Below are 13,989 nucleotides of genomic sequence, written 5' to 3'. Positions count from 1 at the left end.
CTCACTCAGGTTCTTCTTGTGATTTGGTCTCCTGACTCTGTGCTCACTCAGGTTCTTCTTGTGATTTGGTCTCCTGACTCTGTGCTCACTCAGGTTCTTCTTGTGATTTGGTCTCCTGACTCTGTGCTCACTCAGGTTCTTCTTGTGATTTGGTCTCCTGACCCTGTGCTCCCTCAGGTTCTTCTTGTGATTTGGTCTCCTGACTCTGTGCTCGATCAGGTTCTGCTTGTGATTTGGTATCCTGACTCTGTGCTCACTCAGGTTCTTCTTGTGATTTGGTCTCCTGACTCTGTGCTCAATCAGGTTCTTCTTGTGACTTGGTCTCCTGACTCTGTGCTCGCTCAGATTCTTCTTGTGATTTGGTGTCCTGACTCTGTGCTCTCTCAGATTCTTCTTGTGACTTCATCTCCTGACTCTGTGCTCACTCAGGTTCTTCTTGTGATTTCGTCTCCTGACTCTGTGCTCACTCAGATTCTTCTTGTGATTTGGTGTCCTGACTCTGTGCTCACTCAGGTTCTTCTTGTGATTTGGTCTCCTGACTCTGTGCTCACTCAGGTTCTTCTTGTGATTTGTCTCCTGACTCTGTGCTCACTCAGGTTCTTCTTGTGATTTGGTCTCCGACCTGTGCTCACTCAGGTTCTTCTACTGACTTGGTCCCCTGACACTGTGCTCACTCAGGTTCTTCTTGTGATATGGTCTCCTGACTCTGTGCTCACTAACGTTCTTCTTGTGATTTGGTCTCCTGACTCTGTGCTCACTCAGGTTCTTCTTGTGATTTGGTCTCCTGACTCTGTGCTCACTCAGGTTCTTCTTGTGATTTGGTGTCCTGATCCTGTGCTCGATCAGGTTCTGCTTGTGATTTGGTATCCTGACTCTGTGCTCACTCAGGTTCTTCTTGTGATTTGGTCTCCTGACTCTGTGCTCAATCAGGTTCTTCTTGTGACTTGGTCTCCTGACTCTGTGCTCGCTCAGATTCTTCTTGTGATTTGGTGTCCTGACCCTGTGCTCGCTCAGATTCTTCTTGTGACTTCGTCTCCTGACTCTGTGCTCACTCAGGTTCTTCTTGTGATTTGTTCTCCTGACTCTGTGCTCAATCAGGTTCTTCTTGTGATTTGGTGTCCTGACTCTGTGCTCACTCAGGTTCTTCTTGTGATTTGGTCTCCTGACTCTGTGCTCGCTCAGGTTCTTCTCGTGACTTGGTCTCCTGACCCTGTGCTCACTCAGGTTCTTCTTGTGATTTGGTCTCCTGACCACGTGCTCACTCAGGTTCTTCTTGTGATTTGGTCTCCTGACTCTGTGCTCACTCAGGTTCTTCTTGTGACTTGGTCTCCTGACTCTGTGCTCACTCAGGTTCTTCTTGTGATTTGGTCTCCTGACTCTGTGCTCACTCAGGTTCTTCTTGTGATTTGGTCTCCTGACTCTGTGCTCACTCAGGTTCTTCTTGTGATTTGGTCTCCTGACTCTGTGCTCACTCAGGTTCTTCTTGTGATTTGGTCTCCTGACTCTGTGCTCACTCAGGTTCTTCTTGTGATTTGGTCTCCTGACCTGTGCTCACTCAGGTTCTTCTTGTGATTTGGTCTCCTGACTCTGTGCTCACTCAGGTTCTTCTTGTGATTTGGTCTCCTGACTCTGTGCTCAATCAGGTTCTTCTTGTGACTTGGTCTCCTGACTCTGTGCTCGCTCAGGTTCTTCTTATGATTTGCTCTCCTGACTCTGTGCTCGCTCAGGTTCTTCTTCTGACTTGGTCTCCTGACTCTGTGCTCACTCAGGTTCTTATTGTGACTTGGTCTCCTGACTCTGTGCTCACTCAGGTTCTTCTTGTGATTTGGTCTCCTGACTCTGTGCTCACTCAGGTTCTTCTTGTGATTTGGTCTCCTGACTCTGTGCTCACTCAGGTTCTTCTTGTGATTTGGTCTCCTGACCTTGTGCTCACTCAGGTTCTTCTTGTGACTTGGTCCCCTGACTCTGTGCTCACTCAGGTTCTTCTTGTGATTTTGTCTCCTGACTCTGTGCTCACTCCGGTTCTTCTTGTGATTCATCTCCTGACTCTGTGCTCACTCAGGTTCTTCTTGTGATTTGGTCTCCTGACTCTCTGCTCACTCAGGTTCTTCTTGTGATTTTGTCTCCTGACCCTGTGCTCACTAAGGTTCTTAATGTGATTTGGTCTCCTGACCCTGGGCTCGCTCAGGTTCTTCTACTGACTTGGTCTCCTGACTCTGTGCTCAATCAGGTTCTTTTTGTGATTTGATCTCCTGATTCTGTACTCACTCACGTTCCTCTTGTGATTTGGTCTCCTGACTCTGTGCTCACTCAGGTTCTTCTTGTGATTTGATGTCCTGACCGTGTGCTCACTCAGGTTCTTCTTGTGATTTGGGTCTCCTGACTCCTGTGCTCACTCAGGTTCTTCTTGTGATTTGGTGTCCTGACTCTGTGCTCGATCAGGTTCTTCTTGTGATTTGGTACCTGACTCTGTGCTCATCAGGTTCTCTTGTGATTTGGTCTCCTGACCCTGTGCTCACTCAGTTCCTCCTTGTGATTTGGTCTCCTGACCCTGTGCTCACTCAGGTTCTTCTTGTGATTTCGTTTCCTGATGCTGTGCTCGATCAGGTTCTGCTTGTGATTTGGTATCCTGACTCTGTGCTCACTCAGGTTCTTCTTGTGACTTGGTCTCCTGACACTGTGCTTAATCAGGATTCTTCTTGTGACATGGTCTCCTGACTCTGTGCTCACTCAGTTTCTTCTTGTGATTTGGTATCCTCACCCTGTGCTCACTCAGCTTCTTCTTGTTACTTCATTTCCTGAGTCTCTGTGCTCACACAGGTTCTTCTCGTGATTTGGTCTCCTGACTCTGTGCTCACTCAGGTTCTTCTTGTGATTTGGTCTCCTGACTCTGTGCTCACTCAGGTTCTTCTTGTGATTTGGTCTCCTGACTCTGTGCTCACTCAGGTTCTTCTTGTGATTTGGTCTCCTGACTCTGTGCTCACTCAGGTTCTTCTTGTGATTTGGTCTCCTGACCCTGTGCTCTCTCAGGTTCTTCTTGTGATTTGGTGTCCTGATGCTGTGCTCGATCAGGTTCTGCTTGTGATTTGGTATCCTGACTCTGTGCTCACTCAGGTTCTTCTTGTGATTTGGTCTCCTGACTCTGTGCTTAATCAGGTTCTTCTTGTGACTTGGTCTCCTGACTCTGTGCTCGCTCAGATTCTTCTTGTGATTTGGTGTCCTGACCCTGTGCTCTCTCAGATTCTTCTTGTGACTTCATCTCCTGCCTCTGTGCTCACTCAGTTTCTTCTTGTGATTTATTCTCCTGACTCTGTGCTCAATCAGGTTCTTCTTGTGATTTGGTCTCCTGACTCTGTGCTCACTCAGGTTCTTCTTGTGATTTGGTCTCCTGACCCTGTGCTCACTCAGGTTCTTCTTGTGATTTGGTCTCCTGACTCTGTGCTCGCTCAGGTTCTTCTTGTGATTTGGTCTCCTGACTCTGTGCTCACTCAGGTTCTTCTTGTGATTTGGTCTCCTGACTCTGTGCTCACTCAGGTTCTTCTTGTGATTTGGTCTCCTGACTCTGTGCTCACTCAGGTTCTTCTTGTGATTTGGTCTCCTGACTCTGTGCTCACTCAGGTTCTTCTTGTGATTTGGTCTCCTGACTCTGTGCTCACTCAGGTTCTTCTTGTGACTTGGTCTCCTGACTCTGTGCTCACTCAGGTTCTTCTTGTGATTTGGTCTCCTGACTCTGTGCTCACTCAGGTTCTTCTTGTGATTTGGTCTCCTGACTCTGTGCTCACTCAGGTTCTTCTTGTGATTTGGTCTCCTGACCCTGTGCTCACTCAGTTTCTTCTTGTGATTTGGTTTCCTGACTCTGTGCTCACTCAGGTTCTTCTTGTGATTTGGTCTCCTGACTCTGTGCTCAATCAGGTTCTTCTTGTGACTTGGTCTCCTGACTCTGTGCTCGCTCAGGTTCTTCTTATGATTTGCTCTCCTGACTCTGTGCTCGCTCAGGTTCTTCTTCTGACTTGGTCTCCTGACTCTGTGCTCACTCAGGTTCTTATTGTGACTTGGTCTCCTGACTCTGTTCTCACTCAGGTTCTTCTTGTGATTTAGGTCTCCTGACTCTGTGCTCACTCAGGTTCTTCTTTTGATTTGGTCTCCTGACTCTGTGCTCACTCAGGTTCTTCTTGTGATTTGGTATCCTCACCCTGTGCTCACTCAGATTCTTCTTGTGACTTCAGTCTCCTGACTCTGTGCTCACACAGGTTCTTCTTGTGATTTGTTCTCCTGACTCTGTGCTCACTCAGGTTCTTCTTGTGACTTGGTCTCCTGACTCTGTGCTCACTCAGGTTCTTCTTGTGATTTGGTCTCCTGACTCTGTGCTCACTCAGGTTCTTCTTGTGATTTGGTCTCCTGACCCTGTGCTCACTCAGGTTCTTCTTGTGACTTTGTCTCCTGACTCTGTGCTCACTCAGGTTCTTCTTGTGATTTGGTCTCCTGACTCTGTGCTCACTCAGGTTCTTCTTGTGATTTGGTGTCCTGACTCTGTGCTCACTCAGGTTCTTCTTGTGATTTGGTCTCCTGACTCCTGTGCTCAATCAGGTTCTTCTTGTGATTTGGTCTCCTGACTCTGTGCTCACTCAGGTTCTTCTTGTGATTTGGTCTCCTGACTCTGTGCTCACTCAGGTTCTTCTTGTGATTTGGTGTCCTGACTCTGTGCTCACTCAGGTTCTTCTTGTGATTTGGTCTCCTGACTCTGTGCTCACTCAGGTTCTTCTTGTGATTTGGTCTCCTGACTCTGTGCTCAATCAGGTTCTTCTTGTGACTTGGTCTCCTGACTCTGTGCTCGCTCAGATTCTTCTTGTGATTTGGTCTCCTGACCCTGTGCTCACTCAGGTTCTTCTTGTGATTTGGTCTCCTGACTCTGTTCAGGATCAGGTTCTTCTACTGACTTGGTCCCCTGAATCTGTGCTCAATCATGTTCTTCTTGTGATTTGGTGTCCTGACTCTGTGCTCACTCAGGTTTTCTTGTGATTTGGTCTCCTGACTCTGTGCTCACTCAGCTTCCTCTGTGACTTCTCCTCATGCCCTTTGTGCTCACTAAGGTTCTTCTTGTGATTTGGTGTCCTGACCCTGTGCTCACTCAGGTTCTTCTGATGATTTGGTCTCCTGACTCTGTGATGGCTCAGGTTCTTCTACTGACTTGTTCCCCTGACTCTGTGCTCAATCAGGTTCTTCTTGTGATTTGGTCTCCTGACTCTGTGCTCTCTCAGGTTCTTCTTGTGATTTGGTCTCCTGACTCTGTGCTCCCTCAGGTTCTTCTTGTGATTTGGTCTCCTGACTCTGTGCTCACTCAGGTTCTTCTTGTGATTTGGTCTCCTGACTCTGTGCTCACTCAGGTTCTTCTTGTGATTTGGTCTCCTGACCCTGTGCTCTCTCAGGTTCTTCTTGTGATTTGGTGTCCTGATGCTGTGCTCGATCAGGTTCTGCTTGTGATTTGGTATCCTGACTCTGTGCTCACTCAGGTTCTTCTTGTGATTTGGTCTCCTGACTCTGTGCTGGCTCAGGTTCTTCTTCTGACTTGGTCTCCCTGACTCTGTGCTCACTCAGGTTCTTCTTGTGATTTGGTCTCCTGACTCTGTGCTCACTCAGGTTCTTCTTGTGATTTGGTCTCCTGACTCTGTGCTCACTCAGGTTCTTCTTGTGATTTGGTCTCCTGACTCTGTGCTCACTCAGGTTCTTCTTGTGATTTGGTGTCCTGACCCTGTGCTCACTCAGTTTCTTCTTGTGATTTGGTTTCCTGACTCTGTGCTCACTCAGGTTCTTCTTGTGATTTGGTCTCCTGACTCTGTGCTCAATCAGGTTCTTCTTGTGACTTGGTCTCCTGACTCTGTGCTCGCTCAGGTTCTTCTTATGATTTGGTCTCCTGACTCTGTGCTCGCTCAGGTTCTTCTTCTGACTTGGTCTCCTGACTCTGTGCTCACTCAGGTTCTTCTTGTGATTTGGTCTCCTGACTCTGTGCTCACTCAGGTTCTTCTTGTGATTTGGTCTCCTGACTCTGTGCTCACTCAGGTTCTTCTTGTGATTTGGTCTCCTGACCCTGTGCTCACTCAGATTCTTCTTGTGACTTGGTCTCCTGACTCTGTGCTCACTCAGGTTCTTCTTGTGATTTGGTCTCCTGACTCTGTGCTCACTCAGGTTCTTCTTGTGATTTGGTCTCCTGACTCTGTGCTCACTCAGGATCTTCTTGTGATTTGGTCTCCTGACTCTGTGCTCACTCAGGTTCTTCTTGTGATTTGGTCTCCTGACCCTGTGCTCACTCAGATTCTTCTTGTGACTTCATCTCCTGCCTCTGTGCTCACTCAGGTTCTTCTTGTGATTTATTCTCTGACTCTGTGCTCAATCAGATTCTTCTTGTGATTTGGTCTCCTGACTCTGTGCTCACTCAGGTTCTTCTTGTGATTTGGTCTCCTGACTCTGTGCTCACTCAGGTTCTTCTTGTGATTTGGTCTCCTGACTCTGTGCTCGCTCAGGTTCTTCTTGTGATTTGGTGTCCTGACCCTGTGCTCTCTCAGGTTCTTCTTGTGATTTGGTGTCCTGATGCTGTGCTCAATCAGGTTCTTATTGTGATTTGGTGTCCTGACTCTGCGCTCACTCAGGTTCTACTTGTGAATTGCCCACCTGACTCTGTGCTCGCTCAGGTTCTTCTTGTGACTTGGTCTCCTGACTCTGTGCTCGCTCAGATTCTTCTTGTGATTTGGTGTCCTGATCCTGTGCTCTCTCAGATTCTTCTTGTGACTTCATCTCCTGCCTCTGTGCTCACTCAGGTTCTTCTTGTGATATTTTCTCCTGACTCTGTGCTCACTCAGTTTCGTCTTGTGATTTGGTGTCCTGAATCTGTGCTCACTCAGGTTCTTCTTGTGATTTGGTATCTTGACACTGTGCTTACTCAGATTCTTCTTGTTAATTCATCTCCTATCTCTGTGCTCACTCAGGTTCTTCTTGTGATTTGGTGTCGTGACCCTGTGCTCACTCAGATTCTTCTTCTGATTTGTTGTCCTGACCTTGTGCTCACTCAGGTTCTTCTTATGATTTGGTCTCCTGACTCTTTGCTCGCTCAGGTTCTTCTTCTGACTTGGTATCCTGACTCTGTGCTCACTCAGGTTCTTCTTGTGACTTGGTCTCCTGACTCTGTGCTCGCTCAGATTCTTCTTGTGATTTGGTGTCCTGACCCTGTGCTATCTCAGATTCCTCTTGTGACTCCATCTCCTGCCTCTGTTCTCACTCAGTTTCTTCTTGTGATTTATTCTCCTGAATCTGTGCTCACTCAGGTTCTTATTGTGACTTGGTCTCCTGACTCTGTGCTCGCTCAGATTCTTCTTGTGATTTGGTGTCCTGACCCTGTGCTCACTCAGGTTCTTCTTGTGACCTTCATCTCCTGACTCTGTTCTCACTCAGGTTCTTCTTGTGATTTAGTCTCCTGACTCTGTGCTCACTCAGGTTCTTCTTTTGATTTGGTTGCCTGACTCTGTGCTCACTCAGGTTCTTCTTGTGACTGGGTCTCCTGACTCTGTGCTCACTCAGGTTCTTCTTGTGATTTGGTCTCCTGACTTTGTGCTCACTCAGGTTCTTCTTGATTGGTCACCTGACCCTGTGCTCACTCAGGTTCTTCTTGTGATTGGTCTCCTGACCCTGTGCTCACTCAGGTTCTTATTGTGACTTGGTGTCCTGATGCTGTGCTCGATCAGGTTCTGCTTGTGATTTGGTATCCTGACTCTGTGCTCACTCAGGTTCTTCTTGTGATTTGGTCTCCTGACTCTGTGCTCACTCAGGTTCTTCTTGTGATTTGGTTTCCTGACTCTGTGCTCGCTCAGATTCTTCTTGTGACTTGGTCTCCTGACTCTGTGCTCACTCAGGTTCTTCTTGTGATTTGGTCTCCTGACTCTGTGCTCACTCAGGTTCTTCTGATGATTTGGTCTCCTGACTCTGTGCTCACTCAGGTTCTTATTGTGATTTGGTATTCTCACCCTGTGCTCACTCAGCTTCTTCTTTTGATTTGGTTGCCTGACTCTGTGCTCACTCAGGTTCTTCTTGTGATTGATTTTCTGCCTCTGTGCTCACTCAGGTTCTTCTTGTGATTTGGTCTCCTGACCTTGTGCTCACTCAGGTTCTTCTTGTGATTTGGTCTCCTGACTCTGTGCTCACTCAGGTTCTTCTTGTGATTTGGTCTCCTGACTCTGTGCTCACTCAGGTTCTTCTTGTGATTTGGTCTCCTGACTCTGTGCTCACTCAGGTTCTTCTTGTGATTTGGTCTCCTGACCTGTGCTCACTCAGGTTCTTCTTGTGATTTGGTGTCCTGACCCTGTGCTCGCTCAGGTTCTTCTTGTGATTTGGTGTCCTGATGCTGTGCTCGATCAGGTTCTGCATGTGATTTGGTATCCTGACTCTGTGCTCACTCAGGTTCTTCTTGTGATTTGGTCTCCTGACTCTGTGCTCAATCAGGTTCACTTGTGACTTGGTCTCCTGACTCTGTGCTCGCTCAGATTCTTCTTGTGATTTGGTGTCCTGACCCTGTGCTCTCTCAGATTCTTCTTGTGACTTCATCTCCTGCCTCAGTGCTCACTCAGTTTCTTCTTGTGATTTATTCTCCTGACTCTGTGCTCAATCAGGTTCTTCTTGTGATTTGGTGTCATGACTCTGTGCTCACTCAGGTTCTTCTTGTGATTTGGTGTCCTGACCCTGTGCTCAGTGAGATTCTTCTTATGATTTGGTCTCCTGACTCTGTGCTGGCTCAGGTTCTTCTTCTGACTTGGTCCCCTGACTCTGTGATCTCTCAGGTTCTTCTTGTGACTTGGTCTCCTGACTCTGTGCTCACTCAGGTTCTTCTTGTGATTTGGTCTCCTGACTCTGTGCTCACTCAGGTTCTTCTTGTGATTTGGTCTCCTGACTCTGTGCTCACTCAGGTTCTTCTTGTGATTTGGTCTCCTGACTCTGTGCTCACTCAGGTTCTTCTTGTGATTTGGTCTCCTGACTCTGTGCTCACTCAGGTTCTTCTTGTGATTTGGTCTCCTGACTCTGTGCTCACTCAGGTTCTTCTTGTGATTTGTCTCCTGACTCTGTGCTCACTCAGGTTCTTCTTGTGATTTGGTGTCCTGACTCTGTGCTCACTCAGGTTCTTCTTGTGATTTGGTCTCCTGACTCTGTGCTCACTCAGGTTCTTCTTGTGATTGGTCTCCTGACTCTGTGCTCACTCAGGTTCTTCTTGTGACTTGGTCTCCTGACTCTGTGCTCGCTCAGGTTCTTCTTATGATTTGGTCTCCTGACTCTGTGCTCACTCAGGTTCTTCTTCTGACTTGGTCTCCTGACTCTGTGCTCACTCAGGTTCTTATTGTGACTTGGTCTCCTGACTCTGTTCTCACTCAGGTTCTTCTTCGTGATTTAGTCTCCTGACTCTGTGCTCACTCAGGTTCTTCTTTTGATTTGGTCACCTGACTCTGTGCTCACTCAGGTTCGTCTTGTGATTTGGTATCCTCACCCTGTGCTCACTCAGATTCTTCTTGTGACTTCATCTCCTGATCTGTGCTCACACATGTGCTTCTCGTGATTGTTTTCCTGACTCTGTGCTCACTCCGGTTCTTCTTGAGACTTCATCTCCTGCCTCTGTGCTCACTCAGGATCTTCTTGTGATTTGGTCTCCTGACTCTGTGCTCACTCAGGTTCTTCTTGTGATTTGGTCTCCTGACCCTGTGCTCACTCAGGTTCTTCTTGTGATTTGGTCTCCTGACTCTGTGCTCACTCAGGTTCTTCTTGTGATTTGGTCTCCTGACCCTGTGCTCGCTAAGGTTCTTCTTGTGATTTGGTCTCCTGACCCTGTGCTCACTCAGGTTCTTCTTGTGATTTGGTGTCCTGATGCTGTGCTCGATCAGGTTCTGCTTGTGATTTGGTATCCTGACTCTGTGCTCACTCAGGTTCTTCTTGTGATTTGGTCTCCTGACTCTGTGCTTAATCAGGTTCTTCTTGTGACTTGGTCTCCTGACTCTGTGCTCGCTCAGATTCTTCTTGTGATTTGGTGTCCTGACCTGTGCTCTCTCAGATTCTTCTTGTGACTTCATCTCCTGCCTCTGTGCTCACTCAGGTTCTTCTTGTGATTTATTCTCCTGACTCTGTGCTCACTCAGATTCTTCTTGTGATTTGGTCTCCTGACTCTGTGCTCACTCAGGTTCTTCTTGTGATTTGGTCTCCTGACTCTGTGCTCACTCAGGTTCTTCTTGTGATTTGGTCTCCTGACTCTGTGCTCACTCAGGTTCTTCTTGTGATTTGGTGTCCTGACTCTGTGCTCACTCAGGTTCTTCTTGTGACTTGGTCTCCTGACTCTGTGCTCACTCAGGTTCTTCTTGTGATTTGGTCTCCTGACTCTGTGCTCACTCAGGTTCTTCTTGTGATTTGGTCTCCTGACTCTGTGCTCACTCAGGTTCTTCTTGTGATTTGTTCTCCTGACTCTGTGCTCACTCAGGTTCTTCTTCTGACTTCATCTCCTGACTCTGTGCTCAATCAGGTTCTTCTTGTGACTTGGTCTCCTGACTCTGTGCTCACTCAGATTCTTCTTGTGATTTGGTCTCCTGACTCTGTGCTCACTCAGGTTCTTCTTGTGACTTGGTCTCCTGACTCTGTGCTCACTCAGGTTCTTCTTGTGATTTGGTCTCCTGACCCTGTGCTCACTCAGGTTCTTCTTGTGATTTGGTGTCCTGACACTGTGCTCACTCAGGTTCTTCTTGTGATTTGGTCTCCTGACCCTGTGCTCACTCAGGTTCTTCTTGTGATTTGGTCTCCTGACTCTGTGCTCACTCAGGTTCTTCTTGTGATTTGGTCTCCTGACTCTGTGCTCAATCAGGTTCTTCTTGTGACTTTGTCTCCTGACTCTGTGCTCACTCAGGTTCTTCTTGTGATTTGGTGTCCTGACCCTGTGCTCACTCAGGTTCTTCTTGTGACTTGGTCTCCTGACTCTGTGCTCACTCAGGTTCTTCTTGTGATTTGGTCTCCTGACTCTGTGCTCACTCAGGTTCTTCTTGTGATTTGGTCTCCTGACTCTGTGCTCAATCAGGTTCTTCTTGTGATTTGGTATCCTGACTCTGTGCTCACTCAGGTTCTTCTTGTGACTTATTCTCCTGACTCTGTGCTCACTCAGGTTCTTCTTGTGATTTGGTCTCCTGACCCTGTGCTCACTCAGGTTCTTCTTGTGATTTGGTGTCCTGACTCTGTGCTCACTCAGGTTCTTCTTATGATTTGGTCTCCTGACTCTGTGCTCACTCAGGTTCTTCTTGTGATTTGGTCTCCTGACTCTGTGCTCACTCAGGTTCTTCTTGTGATTTGGTCTCCTGACCCTGTGCTCACTAAGGTTCTTATTGTGATTTGGTGTCCTGACCCTGTGCTCTCTCAGGTTCTTCTTGTGATTTGGTGTCCTGATGCTGTGCTCGATCAGGTTCTGCTTGTGATTTGGTATCCTGACTCTGTGCTCACTCAGGTTCTTCTGTGATTTGGTCTCCTGACTCTGTGCTTAATCAGGTTCTTCTTGTGACTTGGTCTCCTGACTCTGTGCTCGCTCAGATTCTTCTTGTGATTTGGTGTCCTGACTCTGTGCTCTCTCAGATTCTTCTTGTGACTTCATCTCCTGCCTCTGTGCTCACTCAGGTTCTTCTTGTGATTTTTTCTCCTGACTCTGTGCTCAATCAGTTTCTTCTTGTGATTTGGAATCCTGACTCTGTGCTCACTCAGGTTCTTCTTGTGATTTGGTCTCCTGACTCTGTGCTCTCTCAGGTTCTTCTTGTGATTTGGTCTCCTGACTCTGTGCTCACTCAGGTTCTTCTTGTGATTTGGTCTCCTGACCCTGTGCTCACTCAGGTTCTTCTTGTGATTTGGTGTCCTGACCTGTGCTCACTCAGGTTCTTCTTGTGATTTGGTCTCCTGACTCTGTGCTCGCTCAGGTTCTTCTTGTGACTTGGTCTCCTGACTCTGTGCTCACTCAGGTTCTTCTTGTGATTTGGTCTCCTGACTCTGTGCTCGCTCAGATTCTTCTTGTGATTTGGTGTCCTGACCCTGTGCTCTCTCAGATTCTTCTTATGACTTCATCTCCTGCCTCTGTGCTCACTCAGGTTCTTCTTGTGATTTATTCTCCTGACTCTGTGCTCACTCAGGTTCTTCTTGTGACTTGGTCTCCTGACTCTGTGCTCACTCAGATTCTTCTTGTGATTTGGTGTCCTGACTCTGTGCTCACTCAGGTTCTTCTTGTGATTTGGTCTCCTGACTCTGTGCTCGCTCAGGTTCTTCTTGTGATTTGGTCTCCTGACTCTGTGCTCACTCAGGTTCTTCTTGTGATTTGGTGTCCTGACCACGTGGTCACTCAGGTTCTTCTTATGATTTGGTCTCCTGACCCTGTGCTCGCTCAGGTTCTTCTTCCTACTTGGTCTCCTGACTCTGTGCTCACTCAGGTTCTTCTTGTGACTTGGTCTCCTGACTCTGTGCTCACTCAGGTTCTTCTTGTGATTTGGTCTCCTGATCTGTGCTCAATCAGCTTCTTCTTGTGATTTGGTCTCCTGACTCTGTGCTCACTCACGTTCTTCTTGTGATTTGGTCTCCTGACTCTGTGCTCACTCAGGTTCTTCTTGTGATTTAGAGTCCTGACCCTGTGCTCACTCAGGTTCTTCTTATGATTTGATCTTTGGATCTGTGCTTGCTCAGGTTCTTCTTCTGACTTGGTGCCCTTTTCGGTGCTCACTCAGGTTCTTCTTGTGACTTGGTCTCCTGACTCTGTGCTCACTCAGGTTCTTCTTGTGATTTCTTCTCCTGACTCTGTGCTCGCTCAGGTTCTTCTTGTGATTTGGTGTCCTGACTCTGTGCTCACTCAGGTTCTTCTTGTGATTTATTCTCCTGACTCTGTGCTCACTCAGGTTCTTCTTGTGATTTGTCTCCCTGACTCTGTGCTCACTCAGGTTCTTCTTGTGATTTGGTGTCCTGACCCTGTGCTCACTCAGGTTCTTCTTGTGATTTGGTGTCCTGACCTGTGCTCACTCAGGTTCTTCTTATGATTTGGTCTCCTGACTCTGTGCTCGCTCAGGTTCTTCTTCTGACTTGGTCTCCTGACTCTGTGCTCACTCAGGTTCTTCTTGTGATTTGGTCTCCTGACCTCTGTGCTCACTCAGGTTCTTCTTGTGATTTGGTGTCCTGACCCTGTGCTCACTCAGGTTCTTCTTGTGATTTGGTGTCCTGATGCTGTGCTCTATCAGGTTCTGCTTGTGATTTGGTATCCTGACTCTGTGCTCACTCAGGTTCTTCTTGTGATTTGGTCTCCTGACTCTGTGCTCAATCAGGTTCTTCTTGTGACTTGGTCTCCTGACTCTGTGCTCGCTCAGATTCTTCTTGTGATTTGGTGTCCTGACCCTGTGCTCTCTCAGATTCTTCTTGTGACTTCGTCTCCTGCCTCTGTGCTCACTCAGGTTCTTCTTGTGATTTATTCTCCTGACTCTGTGCTCAATCAGGTTCTTCTTGTGATTTGGTGTCCTGACTCTGTGCTCACTCAGGTTCTTCTTGTGATTTGGTGTCCTGACCCTGTGCTCGCTCAGGTTCTTCTTGTGATTTGGTCTCCTGACTCTGTGCTGGCTCAGGTTCTTCTTCTGACTTGGTCCCCTGACTCTGTGCTCACTCAGGTTCTTCTTGTGACTTGGTCTCCTGACTCTGTGCTCACTCAGGTTCTTCTTGTGATTTGGTCTCCTGACTCTGTGCTCACTCAGATTCTTCTTGTGATTTGGTCTCCTGACTCTGTGCTCACTCAGGTTCTTCTTGTGATTTGGTCTCCTGACTCTGTGCTCACTCAGGTTCTTCTTGTGATTTGGTCTCCTGACTCTGTGCTCACTCAGGTTCTTCTTGTGATTTGGTCTCCTGACTCTGTGCTCACTCAGGTTCTTCTTGTGATTTGGTCTCCTGACTCTGTGCTCACTCAGGTTCTTCTTG

This window comes from Carcharodon carcharias, chromosome 2 (genome assembly GCF_017639515.1).
Source record: "Carcharodon carcharias isolate sCarCar2 chromosome 2, sCarCar2.pri, whole genome shotgun sequence".
Lineage (NCBI taxonomy): Eukaryota > Metazoa > Chordata > Chondrichthyes > Lamniformes > Lamnidae > Carcharodon > Carcharodon carcharias.
This window is presented reverse-complemented; position numbering follows the sequence as displayed.